Below are 20,051 nucleotides of genomic sequence, written 5' to 3'. Positions count from 1 at the left end.
GCTAATATATTTGAAATCGTTGTTAAATCGTATTATATACTTAGTTTACTTAGTTACCTTTCCCATAAATAGGCAAATGGGATCAAGAAGACGGTGGAGATTATTTGCCTATATGCAACAATGATCATATGGTTCATCCCTCGTTCGAGTGCCATCTTGAAAAGAATATTTACCGTCGCTAAAACAAAGTTAACAGTCGCCATTGCAATGACTTGCTTCCACCTCTCAATATACTTCATTTTGGCACTATAATTTTCTTTGAGGTTGAGAGAAAATTGTGTCCCAACTAAGAAAATTTGTGTTCAAAAATTTCTTCTTCACTGCATTTTATTCCGTTCGTTGGAAAGCATGGAATACATTCCTTCACTCGTGTGAATATATAGATATATATTCTATATTACATACCAACAGCCCCTGACCTCATAAGCTTGATGGAATATGAATATGTGATGCTTGCCTAATTGCCTTAATGGTCACTTCTTACCAAATTAGGCAAAAATTGGAAGTGAAATGGGAAATGATAGAACATGCAATATAAAAATAACATTAAGCTCATGTTTGGTATAGATTAAAATTAGAATTTTGATGAAAGTTGATAAATTTTTTATTAAAATTGTATGTTCTATATAATGTGTGGTCATAATTAATTGTTGATTCTGACTTGAAATTTTATCAACTTCTAATCCACACCAAGCATGGGCTAAGTTAAACCCTATGACTTGTTGATTTTATAATAGTATAATAAGTCTATGTTTGTCATTCTTTAAAAATTTAAATTGTTTACGACAGGATCATTCTTCACCACACACTCACGCAATAAAATATTTTACACATAAATCAATAAATTTTTCTTATTTTTCAACCACACATTCTCTAAAAAGTACTATTCGATAACTCATTATTCTCAAATAAATTCTATCAAACAGGCTCTAGTTAAAGTCTGAAATTATATTAGCCCTTGTTTGATTCTCGTTCTTCCAAAAATTCATTTTTTCAAAACTCATTTTCAACCACACATTATTCAATAAAATAATATTACACGCAAATTCAAAATTTTTCTTTTATTTTAACCACACATTCTCCATCAATCTACTATTCAAAATACTCTCCAAAATGGAGATCAAACAAGGGCTAATTATTTGTCAAGGATAAATTACTTCTCGGTTGAACCTCACAAAAATTCCATAGTAAATTTTCAATTTTTAATCCACGTTTCCAAGTATTTTGTTCAATAGATTTCCTAAGAGTCAAGGTTCTTAACTTCATTAAAAATTTTAAAAAGATGGAATTTATTTGGAAGCTTCGGAAATCTTTCCAAAAAGTTTTTGAAGAATTTAAGTACAACCAAAAAATGAGGGATAAATTCTTTCTCGAATTCCCATCCTTTCGTAAGTGTGATAGTCACGTCTTTAACCTTTCATTTGTGATATTCATGTCCAAACCCTTTAACGTTGTGTGCACGGTGTCTAGAATTGTCTAATTTAATGTTAAATGTTCATGGGAGATGCCCGTGATGTCTTACTGAAAAGATAAAAATTTTTGAAGAAGGTTTTTGTCACGATTCATAGGGATGGCAACAAGGCATGTATGGTGCTGATCAACCATTTCCACTCTCATTTTGTCGGATATTTATGTCACATTGCCCTGTCTCCATACCCTATTAAAGAGTGAAGGACCAGGTTCGTGCCGAGATCGGGCAGGGTTACCTGCCCCATTTTATTTATTTTTTACTTTAACCCTGCCCCATTTATCACCCCATTTAATTTATTTTTTACTTTTATTTTGCTATGTGTGTAACTAGTAAATATTGTTACTTCTTTTTCCAATTTATTAAGAACAAGTTTTCTTTAAAAATGATGATAAATGTTCTATTTTTAGTTGATAAAAAATTGAAAATTGAAAATAACTTTAAATGGGAAGAGATAAAGGGCCTGAAACTATGTTTTCCTGTATCCACTTCGGGATAATGACCCCCGCCCAGTTTACCCAGTTAGTGGATAATTCCTAACCTCTCGGGTATCGGGCAGAACGGATTTTTTACTATCCCTAACGATTCAATCTCTATGTCCAAACAGTTAACTTATGTATTGTCTAATTTTACCCCTCATGACTCTTTGTTTTAGACTCAATATTCGAACTCATGATCGTTTCCTTAAAAAAAATACTTAGGTTAAATTCTAATACCAATTGGACAATTCAACTTAAGTCTCTTCTAAGGGGAGGTCATGTGTTCGAATTTTGGGGAATAGACAGAGATCCGTGAGGGATAAGATGGATCCAAGCTCTACTAAAGCGGATAATATGTAAAAGAACGATTGAGCACGGGGCTTGGATCATTACAAAAAAAGCCTAAATCCACCTTACCCCTCGCGAATTTCTATTGTGCCCTTGGGATTTAAACCCATGACCTTTTCCTTAACAGAAACTTAAGTTGAATCTCTCTCAAGGGAAAGTTAATAGTATCAAATCCTCATGACGTGATAGAAAACTGTGAGGTTAAGAGAGAAGTTTTCCTTTCATAGAGAACAGTATGCAAGTCAACAACTTGAGTATAGAGGTAGAATCGTTACAAAAATTGCGCATTTTTTTAACGGTCTGATATTTGTGCCCAATCCATCGCTGCGAGAGGTAAGATGGCTAAAGTTCTCCCATAGTGGACAGTAAGTAAATTAACTGTTTGGACACAGAGATCAATCGTTACAACTTCTTTATTTGGAAAACCAAATGGTGAATGTTTAAATAATTTTGCTTTTTCAATAGAACGTTATGTGTATGTCACATATTCATTTAATTACTAAATAGAAGTCTCATCTGAAATGAAGATACCGTGTGAGTGCTACAAATGAACTGGAAACACGAGTGCTACAAATGAACGGTTAAAAACATTGTCATCACACATATAAAAAGTAGGAGATCTCTAAAAGAATTTATCCATAAAAAGAGCTTTAAGCATATATATATACACACACAAAAGCGGTTGATTTGAAGGCGCATCACTTCAATCCATGGCATCGAACACATTACTGGGGAATAGAAAGCAGTTTCTCTGTTTCTACAGACACCAGAACTGGTAAGTGGGATTTGGGAATAATATGTCTAATCTTAAATTTCCTTTTTGGTTAAATCCAATGAAGAAATAAGTGCTGCACAATGTTTCATGATCTTAACAACGTCTATTGCTTGCTTTAGCTAACTTGTTTGGGTGGCTTATATTAAAAAAATCTTTAAATATATAGTACCTGTTCGATATAATTTTTTTTTTAAAATAGATTTTTATTAAAATGATAGTAGAGAAAAGTTATGGATCTATGCACAAAATTATTTGAAAGAATGTATAGTAGAAAATGACTTTGAAAAAATTGAAACCAAACTCGATAATATTTTGCTTTGATTTATTTTGAATGTAGATTGGTCCATCTTAAAAATTCTACTTTTTAGTGTGTTATTACGTATAAGTGATTTTTTTTTTAACTTATAAGTTACATTTTCACTTAAAAGTTATTTTTTAACTTGTGAGTATTTTTTTTTTAATTATGAGTGGTTTTTTACATCCCCCATTCAACATTTATTATTTCAAAATTCTTTTTTTCTCATATTCAATTTTAATTTCCTATTCTCACAATAAAGCACTCTTCACTTAAATTTAAATTATATATTTTTGTTACTTTTTACTATTCAAAAACTCATTCTGCTCATAATTATGCACAGTAATATTTTCTTTTTACCGACAAACAATCTCTAAATTAGCAAAAAATTAGGGATGCAAAATCAGATTGTTAGCCAACATAGAATTAAAAGATTGAATTCGATACTTGATCTGTTAATTCCTTAGAATCCTCTTTCTTGGAAGAAGGATCTTGTGGGTTCAGAGTAGGGGCGTTAAGTGTCTTGTTGACTTGACTCACCCTGCGAACAATTTGAGCTAGCTTGGCTCGTGTTCAGGTGTGCTCAGGTGCACAATTCAAATTTTTATTATTTATTTTTTTATTTTTTGAATTCGATATCTTTAAATGTTAAATAGGGACGGGTGGCAAATCAATTTCATCACATCTTAGAATTTTCTACAATCTCACTAATATACCACTCTAATCTTTTTAGCAGTATAATTTTGCAATTATTATACATTTTTCCCTTTGTGTTTGAATATTTCTTCAATTCCAACATTTTTTGTATTGATTATTTCTATGATTTGTAGTTTTATTCCTAAATATTCTCGAAAATTCGTTATGGTTTATATTGAATTCATGTAATCTCGACGAGGATGTTAACAATTTTTGGTAGTTCCAACAATTTTGCAATTATTATACATTTTCCCCTTTGTGTTTGAATATTTCTTCAATTCCAACATTTTTTGTATTGATTATTTCTATGATTTGTAGTTTTATTCCTAAATATTCTCAAAAATTCGTTATGGTTTATATTGAATTCATGTAATCTCGACGAGGATGTTAACAATTTTTGGTAGTTCCAATATTTACGTCTAAAATTTTTCTCAAGCATACATTGTTTTAAATCGAGAAATGCCGACGTTACCGAACCTACAACTTGAGCCTAAGACAATTTGGAAGAAGTGGTCTCTACAAAAATACAAAAGAAGGCAAAAGCTGATAAGCTTACTTCTGAAAATTAAGAACACTTCAAAAGAAAAATGAGAATTAGAGCAGATTATGAGAACATGTTGTAATTATTGTGAAAAGGACTTTACTTGGAAATAAAAAAAAATGGTTTTACTTAGTACAGTAGGCATTACAAAAATTATTTTTCTTTCTTATTGGGGTAGTTGACAATATGCATGTTCAACTTCAATTTGGCTTAGGCGAAGAGGGATCTTTTGAAACACTTTTGGCAAATTGAGTTTATAAACAGAGACAATGCAGAAGGGAGGTTAAATAAACCTATGGCCACTGTACTCTATATTTAGTGTTATCATGATCACCTAAATTGCTTTTGATGTATCATGGCCACTATACTTTATACTTAAGGTGTGTTTGATTGCACATATTTTCCATGGAAAATGGGTTTTTTCCACCTAATTTTCTACTTTTGTCTTATTTGATTGACAATTTTTTCTAAGGAAAATATTTTCCTTCTTTTGGTCACGTGACCTCATTTTCCCTGAAAACAAGGAAAATATTTTCCTTGGGGGAGGTGGATTTTATTTTCCATGGAATTTTATCTCTCCAAAAATTCTAGTAACCAACCCACGTTAATCTCTTTCACTCTCATCCCTACGTTAAAAATATCTCTCTCTCTTCTCTCTACCCCTTACAAATCTCTACCCTCTCTCTCATCAACTCAACCGAGCCAGAGGAAGAACTCACAATTCTCTGCTTCCAGAGCTGGGTAATCATTCCAAGAATCTGGGTTTATGGTATTTTCTCGATGACTTTGACAATCATCGCCGCCTAAAACTCACCGGCTTACGAAGTATCCGATTTCCACAAGGATTGTAACACGAATTTTACTGTTCAGATCAATACGGTAAGTTTATCTAGCCGTTTATATCCCCTTTAATTGTCTATAAATTGGATCGCCTAGCCTTGTTCATCAATCATTAGGAAGCCGGTGGTCCGGGTTGGTATTATTTTTCGGTGTTGCTGTTGTTATCGGTGGTCGTGTGTCATTGATTGCAATTATTGGATTGAGCATAGGAAATTTGATTGTACTGATTGCTGGTCACTTTCCATCGTTTAGCTTATCGTCGCCTCCCTATCTACGGGAGAATAGTCTCTCATCTTTTGTTTGTTAGTTTGGATTTTAGAGAACTGGATGACTATAATTTCATTGTTTACTGATGATGTTTGAGAACTTGATATATTTTCTTTGCGTTGATATGTAAACAGCATTTGATTGAGATGAGAACATTAAGACGGGTTTCTAGTAAAACAAGAAGGTAAATAGGTGAATTGGTGAATATGGCATCTATGAAGGATAAGTTGAGAGAGGATCAGTTAAGATGGCTTTGGACACCTCCAAAGAAGGATATGCCAGTTAAGATGAATTGAGATCCCTACAATGTTAAAGTTATTTAAAACATAATTGTTATAAAACTCAATCAAATGATTTTAGTCCAGCTAGATTTGGGGTCAGCTACATAAATACTAACTTTCAAATTATGCAAATTCCACTGTAATGCCTACAAGTCATCATATAATTCTTCAATACATAATTGTATGACCCTGCTGATAGCAGTGCACAACATCACATCTGACTCGTTACCCCCACATACAAATAAGCTCATACTGTATCCATGCATACTGATAGAATACCATCTGTTAAGTTTTCATTCATAATATTACAAGATAAACACAATGACAAGTAAAGGAGCTGTGAGAATAATGAAAAACTTGTGCCATATGTACCTGTACATCTCCAACAGCAAATACGCCTTCTACAGAAGTCTTTGCAGTGCCTTCCTCGACCAAAATATAGCCTGCTCCATCAAGATCAACCTGTCCTTCCAACAACTGGCTATTTGGTGAACAAGCCTTTTACCTCTAGCACTGATTCTTCTTGAGTGTCCCGGTTTTTAATCAAAATACTCGACATCTGCCGTTTCATATTGCTGAAGACATCCATAGTCTCTGTATTGAAGTGCACGGTGACGTTTGGGTTGTTAAAAACTCTGAAACATTCGCCATAATCAACCTGTTAAACAAATATCCACGGAGTTGAAACTTAAAACACATTGCTCATCAGTAATTCAGTTCACTTGAAATGATGCTTAAACAAATAAAACACAAAACATATAAGACATAGCAGCAGCAGAATGACCATGGGGCAATCAACAAGTGGAAAAACAACCATTATAATGAAACAAAAACCTTCATGGTTCATGCATATCTTAATGCAACAAAAATCTCTTAACATATTTTAAGGCAGATTGTATCATTTCTAGTTTATAATCATCTCACTGTGTTGGAGACAGTTATTTTATTGCTTAGATTTTATTGTACCTACTATTAATCTCTGATTAGAGAGATAGTTGAAGATTTACAAGTAGCTTAACAATTTATGTCCTTGGGTTTATGTTCTTGATTCTATTAATTGGGGGATTACTGTCGAATGAGGTGGGGAAGCATGAAATTGAAAAAAATGATTTTAAGAATTCTAATATAACCAGTTGACATTATGCTTGGAAGTGCATGCCATGACTTTCTATTATGATGTAGCTACAGTTAACTTTTTATTCTGTAATGCTTTTATGTTATTCTTTCTAAACAAATCTTTATTTACCGTGGTAGTTTATAACATGGCTACAACAACGAATCAACGTCGATGTCGACGACAACATTTAGGTATATTTTGGACGAAGGTCATGCAAGCGATTGTGATATATAACGAACTTAGGCGTTGTGCATGACATCTTCCAAGAGCTCCTCATACAAATTGGAATTCTGAAAGAGAAATAACACTTACACGAATGTTTGGCACGAGTGATACAATATGTCATGATCTCCTTAGGATGAAAATATGTCTATTTCAAAGATTATGTGCTCGTTTGCGATCTTATGGATTGGTTGACAGTAAATACGTTCGAATTGAGGAACAAGTAGCAATTTTTCTGAATACAGGAGATCGTGCTGTAATCGGTAATGACATTTTATCCCCCGATCATGGTACGTACTAGATCGTACATAAAAAATTATATAATTAGTATTATATTAGAGATTCTAACAAATTCTTATTTTATTTTTTTTTAGATGAAAATGTGCATGAAGTTGATGGTCAAAATAAGGATACGGATCCAAGCCCATTCACGCTTCTAAGCGTAATGTCGAAGGAGGAACTAAAAAAGTTCGCCGTCGACGTACCCAACCTAATGATGAGAGTCTCGTTGCCCTATCAAGCATTGTCGAATCATCTAAAAAATTTGCAATTGCTATAGAGACTCAAGCAACATTAGATACGCTAAACCATATCAATTGGCAGTTGGTTCTAGAAAAATTACAAGGCATGAGTATAGAAAAGCGTGACATAATGTAAGTAATGAAAATATTTCGATCGGATGAGAGTCTGGCTAAAGTATTTATGAGTTTGACTGATAAAGAATTCATGCATGATTTAGTATTTGAGAATTTGGGCCGTGATGCGCCTCCACTATTTTAAGATGACTTGCTTGGATAATTTAACGAACAAATGTGAAAGTATGACATTTATGTTGATTTTATTTGCTATTTTTTTATGATACAGATTTTCGGGTTTTTTTCATTTTCGTTTTATTTAATACATTGAGCGAAATTTCATCATTATTTTTTGAATGGATTATCTGATTATTATTTTTTACTGCAAAGAAGAATATGTAAGTAGTAGAAATCTGAATTGTTAGGGATAATTATTTCATCTCTATAGTGGTTATGCATCTTTCGTACCGAATCTTGGCATGTTTTTATCCACAAATGAATTGCTATATTAATTATGATTGATTAGGATTTGGCCGCATTTATGTATACAATTTATTTAAAATTTGGATTATTCATTGACAAATTTTCATGGGGAAAAACCACTATTTTCCATGGAAAAAGTGACAATTTCCATGAAATTCCATGGAAAATAGTGGTTGTCAAACAGATAAAGTTGGAAAAAATGATTATTTTCATGGAAAATAATGGCTATCAAACACCAAAAGTTGGAAAATTACAACATTTTCTAGGTTGAAATTTAAGTCAATCAAACACGTGTAATTAACATTTTCCATGTAAATAATTTCCAGGCAATTGAATTACCTGGAAAATATTTTCTTTCCATTCAATTTTCCTACTTGCAATCAAACGCACCCTTAATGTTACTATATTCATTCAAATTGCTTTTGATTTATTATGATCACCCAATTTTATATAATGTTTCAGTCAAGTCATCAAACTTTTACTATAACAAGAAATACACAAATTAAAAAAATTCATGCATAATTATTGCCACAACAACAAAAAATTGATAAGAATTAGGAAAAAAAAACACACACACAACATGATAATTATTACAAAAACTTTTTAAAATATATATATGAAAGCACAAACAATTTTTTCTTGGTTTCTGCTAACACACAAAATATATAGCTAATCACTCTCCCTCTCTCCCTATCTCTCTCTCACACACTTTCATATATACAAAAAATAAACAAAAATAAAAATCCACTAAGAAAAAATTATATAATATAAATCAAACCCAAATCAAGAAAAAAATTGCTGCATAAAAAAAAAGAAAAATACAAGAAAAATCCAACGGCCCAAATTAAAAAAATTAATATAATATAAATCAAACCCAAATCAAAGTAAAAAAATTTGCTTCCATATCTTTTTTTCATTTTTATTTTTAAGTTTTTGTAATCATTATCATGTTGTGTGTTTTTTGTTTTTGTTTCTAATTTTTCATTTTCGCTTTTTTTTTTGTGTTAATAAATATGAATGAATTTTTAGTGTGTATGTGTGTGTTTTTGTTGTGGTAATAATCGGAAGGTTTGACTGAAACATTATATGAAATTTGATGGTTATAGTGGATCAAAATCAATTTAGGTGATCATTATGACACTAAGTCCTTATTTGATCCTCATTTTTTTTTAAATACATTTTTCTCACTATTCTTTTCAGCCACAATTTTTTCAATAAGATAATATTACATGCAAATCCAAACCTTTCCTTATTTTTTAACATCACATTTTTCATCAATTTATTATTTCAAAGTGCATTCTTAGCCTTTTAACTATAAGGACACAAAATACAAAGTACAGTGGCCATGAGTAGATTTAACCCTACGTACAGGAAGGCAAATTAATGTTAGTAGTCGATGCTAAGCTATCTCCATCAACAGCAAAAAGCATGCACTTGATGAAATTCATACAAAGATGTCTTCAACCTTGATAAAAACCTATTGGTAGATGTATGCTTCATTGTGATGCTATAAATTTATATGTTGTTAGAAAAGTACAAACTAGTAACCATGAGGGGTAATTCAGTGGTTAGGCTTTGAATTTGCTCCCCAATGGTTACCAGTTCGAATCCCCTCAGGACTATTGAGGTGAGTACCGAGTTGTAAACTTTAGGTGTCCGTGAAATTAGTTGAGGTGCGCGTAAATTGATCTGAGCATCCATAATCATTAAAAAAACATTGCATTTAGGGTTACCATATTTCCACAATATTGACCTATGTTATTGGATCAATAATCGAAAAAGAAGTAATCTTGTTTCAAATGGGTGTCTATGGATTTTGACTTTCAAATTGGGAAGAAGAAGGGCTTTGGAGGTGTTTTTTAGGGTTATGCTTGATGTACATTGGGGTGTACATCAAGGTGTCCATCCTCTCACATGAAGGGAGCCCACTCCGAATAAAAATATTGGAAATGAGCCCCCTCCATGTGAGGGGATGGATACCTTGATGTACAAGTGGAATAACCTCTTTTTTTAGAATAAAGATTCTTGTATACAATTTTTTATATATAAGGGTATCTACCCTCTCACATGACGTGGGGTCCACTAATAGTTTATTCAAGTGAGCCCCACCCATATGAGAGGGTGGACACCCCTATGTACCAAAAATTATGTACTCCCAGCATTCCCTTTTTTAATTGGGCAAATTTTGATTAGGCAAGTATTTTAACTTGACGTAAGTTTGTGTTTGAATTGTCTTGATAAATGCTTTCTAATAAAAAAGGAAAAAATATATATAATTTTTTAAGACTTATGGACTCCCAAATATTTTGAGCCTGAGGCAGCGGCATCCTAGGTCTCATATAAAGTTGGGGCCCAAACATGGGGACAATAGATATTATGTTGGAACTTGAAATTGTGAGCATCGCTCTTACAAAATGTTGGAACCTCTAGCAAAAAATAGGAAACATTACATATATAAGGTGGTTGTAAAATATAATTTCAAATTAAGAATTTAGTATTATTATTTCAAAAATCAAGTCATAATTAAATTTTGTTAATTAAATAAATAAATAAAAATATTTTATTATTAAAAATATCAAAGTCACATTATTATAAAATACTAATCATAATCACATAACATCACGGTCACAAATCACAAAAAAATTAGGTTATAACTTATTTATTGGTCACGAATTATTAAATTAATTGATATTAATTAATTTATTTTTATCACAAATTTTATATGACACAATTTATTTATCGATCACAAATTCTAAAATTAATAGGCCGTGTACTATTTCTCAATCACGAATCATAAACTTTATTGGTCACAATTTATATACAATTACGATTTATCAAATTAGCTGATCATAAATTATTTCTCGATCATAAATTATTAAATTATTATCACAATTTAACAAAATAAAAGACCCCGTTTGGCCCCTTTGAAAACTCTTCAATTTAATTTAAATTTTTTCTTCTCCTATTTTCAACCACACAATCTTCAATAAAATAATATTACACACAAATTGAAAACTTTTCATTATTTTACAACCATCAATTCAAAAAAAAAAAAATTATTCCCCATATTATAAACCCAAATAATGGGGGCCAAACAGGGACTAAGTCACAATTTCAAATTCAATCGCAATTTCAAGCTTTTTTAGATAAAATATTATTTATTAATCACAGATTATCTATTTCATCATCACATATTATTTATTGGTAACAAATTAACCAATTTATAAGCCACAATCATCCAAATAATTGGTCATAAATACTTATTTCCCACCCCATCCCAATAAACATGGCACCAATCAAAAATTGCACCACGTTAACACCATCGCTGGCGTTACAACTACTACTACCTGCATCGCTATTGCCACCAACACTAACACCACCGTCACCGTTGTCGGCACCACCATCGCAACAGTCAACAAACCACCCATAGGCACAAACCACCTATAAAACCACCAATAAATTTCAATAACTACCAACAAACTCTAGTTATAGCGGCACTCAAACAAGAGAGAGAGGAGAATAGGGCGCTACTCACATCGGGAAGAGAAGAGAACAAGGCCGCATACTGGTGTGAACTGACGAACGGAGAGAGTAGAGATAAGGCACAACAGTGTGAGCACAATACGAAGGCTTTGCTCACTAGACAGAGAAGAGAACAAGATTGCATGGTAATGGTGCCTGATGAGAGAGAAGCGAGAAGATTTCGATTATTAGTGATTGGTGTGTGCTACTGCTGAAGCAGCGACCATTAGAGATGGTGGAAAAGTCTATGTAGAGAATTAGGGTGTAGAGGGAGAATTAGTTGATATATAATTAATTTCTAATAATAATATATTTATTTAATAAATATAAATAATTAATTATTTATGAGTGCAAACTTTAAAAGCAATCTTGTGTGTAATTTCCACTAGAATTTACTTTGCAAGTAGTGAAAGGGGTAATAGGTTATTAAAAATAAGAATAAGACTACTCGCACAACTAAATGTGTACACTTTTTGGTTGAAACTTCCTATGTATCAAAAATCTAACCATTTGATTGGAAAAAGTGTTTTTAAAATTATTGTACCCAAATGAGTTTAATACACAGGAGTATAAATCAAGGTGTACATATAGCATGGCTTTAAAAATATAACTCATGAGGTGTCTTTGCAAATTTTGAAACTAAGTGGATGTATCTGTATTTATCACATACCTCAAGGAAGTTTCTGTAATTTTCTAAAAAAAATAAAAAATTCCAGCCGAGCATAGCCTTGTTTGGCACACATTAAAATTAGGTGTTTGATAGTCATTTTTATGTAAAAATGCATTTTAGAATATTAAATTGATGTGAAATATGTGGTTGAAAAATAAGAATTTTTTTTTATTCATGTGTAATATTTTTTTAATAAAGAATGTGTAGTTGAAAAGAAGAAAGAAAAATGCATTTAAAAAAATGGCCACCAAACGGGGCCTAAGTTATTATTGTTGTTGTCGTTTTTTTTTCTTTTTTGGGAGAAAATGAGTTTTGAAATAATGATTTTTTTAGAGAATATATAGTTAAAAAGTTGAAAAAAGTTTTAAATTTATGGGCAAAACATTTTAGCCCTTGACTGATCACCATAATTTTCAAAATATATTTTTCACTTTTTTTTAATCACACATTTTTCAGTAAAATAATATTACATGCAAATGTAATTTTTTTTAATTACACATTCTTCATCAATTTAATGTATTTTTAGCCAAATAACGGGGCTCAAATAAGGGCTAAACTTGTCCAGTTCAAAGTAAACTAAAAAAAAAAAAAAGTGGAAAATACATATAGGCCTACTTTAAAAGATCAAATTTCAAAAAATAAGATGCAAGGTTTATTTATACAAAAATCAAATATTAATTCAAATATTATAAATTAATATTTTAATAATAATAATAATAATAATATTATAATTTAATCTATATTCATACACCCTACCATATTTACCCCCATTCAAACCCTAAAATGAAGTTTCTCTTTCCTCGTTCCCCTTCATTCTCTCTTCACCACTGTCGCAACCCTCTCATCTCTTCTCCTTTCTCTCTTTACCACCCATTTCTCTACTCTCAGATCGTCGTCGTTGCTACAACAACTTGAATTAGCTGCGATGATGCGGTGCAAGCAGCGATGCGCATGGGCGATGATGTTTGACGTCAGTGCATGTAGCGAGGCATTGGACGACGTTTCTCCGGAATGACAGTGGTATTGCGTGGTGGTGGTGGAGGTGACATTTTTCTGATTAGTCTATGGATGCTGTGGGGTGCGCTAATGTGACAGTGAGGTGGTGATTTTGCATGCAGTGGTGATGGCAGTGATGGTGAGGCGGTCATTTGAGGTGTGGTATATTGGCGGCGACGGTGGTGGAATGGTGTTAGGGTAGGGTACGGTGATGAAGTGGTCTATTACCAATATTTGAATAATTGTAACCAATAAATTGACTACTATGTGACAAATAAGTAATATGTGATCGGTAAAATATGTGATCAATAAGTTATGACCTGCAAATATGTAATTGTGATTATAAAATAATTTGTGACATATAAAAATTTTGATTTGTGAGTCTGTGATTGAAAAATAATATGTGACCAAATTATATAAATCTATAACACTAGCATATTTAATTAATAAAATATATAATTAATTAATTAAATCATAAATTAAATTTAGAGGCATTTTCAAGAATGTCCAATTTTAAGGGTTGGAGTTGAAAAGTGTACTTTTTTAATAATCCTTGCAAAAATGTCCAATTTTTAGATCAAAATGTCTACTTTACCCTAATGAAAAGATTAATCAATTTTATATCACTTTGGCATAATTTTTAAGAAGAGCAAATAACTTTCACGAGAATGCACAATAATGTTGCTATTACCTAGGTGAGTCCACTTGCTTATATTTTTAATTATATTTTAATCAATTATTCTAGAATAAATGAAGAAGAAGCGAAAATTCCATTAACATATACGAAAAAGTATATGATTCCAACTTCAAAGAAATTATTTTAAGAAATTTACTGTGGTAGAAATTTGAAGCTAATTAGGCTTTCATCATTTGTCGGTAGAAGATATATTTTTTTGAACTCTATTTCTTCGAACTCTCATTTTTTTTTGATAAGTTTTATTTAGTAGTTGTTGTTATATATGTTCAAATCTCAATTTTTTGATAAAGTATTTTTTCCCTTGGACGAAATTATCCTTAGTATATATTTTTTGTACCATTCATCTTAAATAATTTAGTTAGATAATATACTTCTATATTTAGAATATTATTTATGGTGGAATAAATTCTTACAAAAATGGTGGTTGAAGTTGAAGATGATGATAAATGCATGAAATCCCGTCATTTCATTCTCGACATTTTATAAATGTCAATAATGATTATAAACGTCGAGAATGATATTTATACTATCATTCTCGACACTGTTAAATATTGACAATAACATTAAAAATTTGAGTAAGTTGGGAAAATTTCGTGTATAGTGATTCACACAGGTAGCATTTTCGTTTTCGATTTTCATTAGTGGTTGACGGTATTGTTGTTTACGACATGCAGATATGGGAGATGTTAAGAGATTTGTTGTCTCGTATGGTGGTAGATTCGTCAACATAGACGATAGGCGGAAGTGGTTAGGGAACCGAACAACATCAATTGTTGTTTGACATGATATTACATATGAAGAGCTTGTACATAAATTATTCGAGAAGCTGAATGTTGATAGAATGAAGTTCCGAATTCAATTGAAATTTACAATTCCAAACATGAATATACCCCAACTGGTGTAGCCAACGATGAGGATTTGCAATGGTTTATGTCTGTTCACACAGAAGCGGCGTTGTGTGTAATTGCAGATGAATATAATGCTGGAGAGCACGAACTGCATGTTGGAGTTGAGCATTTGTCACCAATAGAAGATGCCTTGTGTGGACGCGATAAAGTCGGAATGTGCGAACTACAAGAGTCACAAACAATTGATAATATGGATGAAAGTTTAGGTGAAAGCAATTTGTTTATTCGAAATGCAATTGAGTCAATTGATGAAAAGAACATTGTGGAGAATCAGATATTCTTTAGCAAACAACAGTTACACACAAGGCTTCAATTTAAGGCTTTGAAAGAGAAGTTTCATTTCAAAGTTAAAAAGTCGAATCCTAGATCTCTTACTGTGTGTTGTGTCGATACTACATGCCATTGGCTAGTACGAGCTTCTAAGATAAAAAATTCAGAAATATTTACGATTCGAGAGTACATACCTGAGCACACATATTCTCTAGACGTTCGACGAAATGCACAAATTCACGCAACGAGTGCAGTAATTGGGCATCACATAATGCGAAGGTTGGACAATGCAAACCAATCATACATTCCTGCGCGTATTATTAAGGATATTAAACGTGAGTTTGGTGTACGGATTACCTACAACAAAGCGTGGAGGGCTAAAGAGAAGGGACTTCGATTTCTTCACGGTACACCAAAAGAAAGTTTCCAGAAATTGCCATCATATTGTCACATGTTAACCGAGAAAAATTCAGGAACTATTGCACACATTGAACTCGACTCGAATAATAGGTTCTTGTACTTCTTCTTAGCGTTCGGGCCTAATGTACATGGTTTTCGAGAATGCATGAGGTCAGTAATTTGTGTTGATGGAAGTCACTTGAAGGGCCAATATAAGGGAACACTACTAGTAGCTGCAGCGCAAGATGCTAACCTACAAATATATCCTCTTGCGTGGAGTGTTGTCGATGGGGAAACATGCATCGTGGTATTGGGTCTTTGCAAAGTTGAGAGATGTCATTGATGATTCAAACCAGCTAGTGTTTGTGTCGGACAGGAAGAAGAGTATTAAGCGGGCAATTACGAGGTTGTTCCCACTTTCTCACCACGGTGCCTGCATCTGGCATATCGAGAAAAATCTTATTGTTAGGTATAGCAGTAGCAATGTCATCTTCTTATTCAAGCAGGCAGCGCTAGCATACCGCGTATCGAAATTTGATCTGTTTATGACACAGATAAGAACCATTGGACCGTCAATGGCATCTTACTTGGAACGTGCCGGTATATCCACCTGGTCACGGACACATTTTGTTGGTAATCGGTACAACGTTATGACGAATAACATTGCGAAGTCACTGAATTCAGTCCTAAGGCGACAAAGAAGTTTCCCTATAACCTCGTTGATCAAAAATATTACGTCATTGATGCAATGATGGTTCTACGAGAGAAAAAGTGCATCCACGAAATATAGTACGACTGTGACACCAAAAATTGATGATGAATTGAGAAAATCATTCGACGCCGGTTCAACTTTACCAGTACGAAATTTGGATGAATTCGTTTTTGAGGTAGGTATAGCTACCGAACTTTGTACTGTCGACCTTATAGGTAACACATGTTCATGTCGAGAGTTTCAGATGCGACAAATCTCATATTCACATGCATCCCGAGCTGCTTGCGCAAAAGAAAAATCATTGTATGATTTGTGCTCCTCTTACTACACCACAGAATATTAGCGAGCTGCGTACAACAAAGTTCTTCACCCCGTTGGCCGAGAGTCAGATTGGGTTATTCCACAGTCTATTCGTTCCGTCGAAGTTTTGCCCCCGAATATACGTAGAGCACCAGGTCGACCTCCTACCCAGCATCAACGGTCAAGAACTGAAAGGTCGACGTTGAGGCGAAAATGCGGCCGATGTGGGGGTTCTGGACATAACAGGCAAACATGTCAGAATTCGACATTTTTAAGTAACACGTATACTTGAATGACATTGTGTATTCCGATCATCAAATGTCCTGATAACATGAATTATCAATGTTTTGAATTTTTTTTCTTTTGTATTACTTGCTTTCTACCTCTTATTTTAAATGTTGTTGAATATATTTTTGACTTCTACTTCTTTCTGTTTCTTTCTTCGTTCTCTCTTGATATCACTTATTTGTAATTGTTTGTTATAAAATTAAGTTTGTAATACATTTTGAATCCTTTATACGGATTCCTCCCATTTTTTGTGATTTTTCTCTTATATTATTCTAGTTGTTCAAATTTATAGCGCACAAACAGGAAAATTCGTATGGGCATTCACTAAATACAAACAACACTTCATTTTGTAATGTCATAATGGATACAAACAAGAGAGGCCAGGTTTGGGGTATAACTACCAACAAGGGAAATGGTGCTTACATATATTCTTATGAACATTTCACTACGATATCATTTTGTTCATCATAAAAGTGAATAAGTACATATCTATTTCATCACTGGAATTTTCTTAATCATTGTAGACACAGTGTGGTAATAGATACAAAAGCAACCCATGAATAACTCGTTCTCCTAAGTCATTGGAGCAGACAAAATGGTAATCACAACAAAAGGAAGCCATAACTCCAATACATATTGTAGACAACTATTATACAAAATTGTGATCACCCAAAAAATTATCCATCGCCTATATGAATTTTATAGCACTACTATATGTACGTAAACATTTCACTTGCGACGACTGCATCTTCTACATATCCTCCACGATGGACAAAGAGGACATATCACTGTCATACTCCTCGTCGGAGCTTATGATGATCACATCCTCATTTTCGACGGGAACTGCTCCAACATTTTCATCCAACAACACATGATGTGCTTCCGGTTGGACCGGTACTGGGACGATCTCATGATGAACTTGAATTGGTTCAATTTCGTCGATTAGATTCGGAAAAAGGATTGGTTAAAGGAAAAACCTACGATGACGGTTCGAAGGTTGACGAACATATAGAACAAAAATACTGTTTTCATCATCCGAGTCCGAGTCAATGATGATCGGATTGTCCGCGGAAGACCCAGGGGGGTCGAAAGTGATAGTAACGTCAAAAACAGGAATATGTTGAGTTGATGAAAACATAATCAATGGAAAAACTAACTAGTGCTATGACTTTGTTAAATTCTCGTATGTACATATTTAAGTAAAGTCCAACATTTTATACTAGAGAAACACTTGTCCGTTGAATGCACGATAAGATATCTCACCAACCAATATGGTTGAAGTCATTAATGGTGATTATTTTACAACTTTTTTTCACATCAATATGGTTGAGAACATATTTGTGCTTGTCATACCAACTTTAACTGCTATAATAATTATAAATCTGCTTGCTACAATTTTCGCAGTTAATACACCATTTGGTTGCCTTCACTCTTAGTTAAATTTGGTTGGATCATATTTATATTGACATTTGATGCCGTTTTCGACATTTGTAATGTTGTTATCGACATTAAATAGCTGTTAATCTCGACACTTGACATTACGAATGTCTAGAACGACACTTGGACCAAAATACGATATTTTTTTCTACATTTCTTCGATTTTCGGACGTTTGATAAGTCGTTCTCGACATTACATAGCTGTGAATCTCGACATTTGATATTTCATTTATTTAGAATGACAGTTCGAGAACATATTACATACCACCATATAAATCGAAATATGCAAATCATTGTGTAAACCAAAATACATTTTATGTACCACCACATAAAACTAAAATTCATGTTATGTACCACCACATAAAGCAAAATACATATTGCAAACGACGGTATCATGAACCGACTGATCATCAACAGTCACACAAGCAATGTACAGCTAAGCCATGACAGCTGTTTCACTATCGGGGATAAAGAAAGTATTCGTTATTCAAAAAATCGACCACAATCTTTCTTCTGTATATTGACATCCTCTCTGTTGAAACTGATTCTATTAGATGCTCGAGAACAAAGCATTCTATATACTTGAGTACAAACATTATGCAATTTGGCCTATACAATAAATGATTTTTCGTTAGTCGAAATTCGTATATACAATAGATTAACTACGGTAGTAAATAACAAGAGTTGAAATGCTCACCCATTGTTCGCACACGGTAGATAAGGTATAATCTCCATTTTCATTGGATCATCTATATGTTTCTTTATATCTCGTCTAGTGGACAGGGGTAGACACTGCAATAATGTTTGAACGACTGTGCATGTTGCTTCTGTGTGAGCCTTGATTGGATCAGGTGTGTGTACATTATTACTGCAATCGTATATGTAGAATTTCCATTCAGGAATATTGACCAGAAACAGATAACATTCATTGCCTGGATATGCACTTGGAATTAATAAATACTTGCATCCCATCCACGAACGACCAGCTACAGGCAATGTACCATTGACGTAGCCTTCTAGGCGAGTTCCATTCGATTCACCTGTCTGGTTATATTCCATGTGCCACCTCATTTGCTGACAACACTCCTCTTCAAATTGAAAATCTAAAATTGCATATTTTTTTATTGACAAGAGTACAACCTTCATTCATACACTACCTCAATAAATTCAGCTCCAACTCAATATGCTAATGCAATAAATATATGTAACATATATTATGCATATTAACTACGAAATCAGATTTATTGTGATTGCAAACCTTCACTCACCGCAATATTCAGATCCTTCGTCGGATCCATTAAACCTTTTAGCATGTCTCTTCCATAAACATTGCCACGACCATCATCCAAATATGCACTGTATAACATAATTTAAATTACTGTCAAATAATTCAACAAATAATTTTTCACATAGATATAATAATGTTTAGTATTCGGACTATTCAGAATGAGTTATATTTGTTACC

This window comes from Olea europaea, chromosome 3 (assembly GCF_002742605.1).
Source record: "Olea europaea var. sylvestris chromosome 3, O_europaea_v1, whole genome shotgun sequence".
NCBI classification, from domain to species: domain Eukaryota; kingdom Viridiplantae; phylum Streptophyta; class Magnoliopsida; order Lamiales; family Oleaceae; genus Olea; species Olea europaea.
This window is presented reverse-complemented; position numbering follows the sequence as displayed.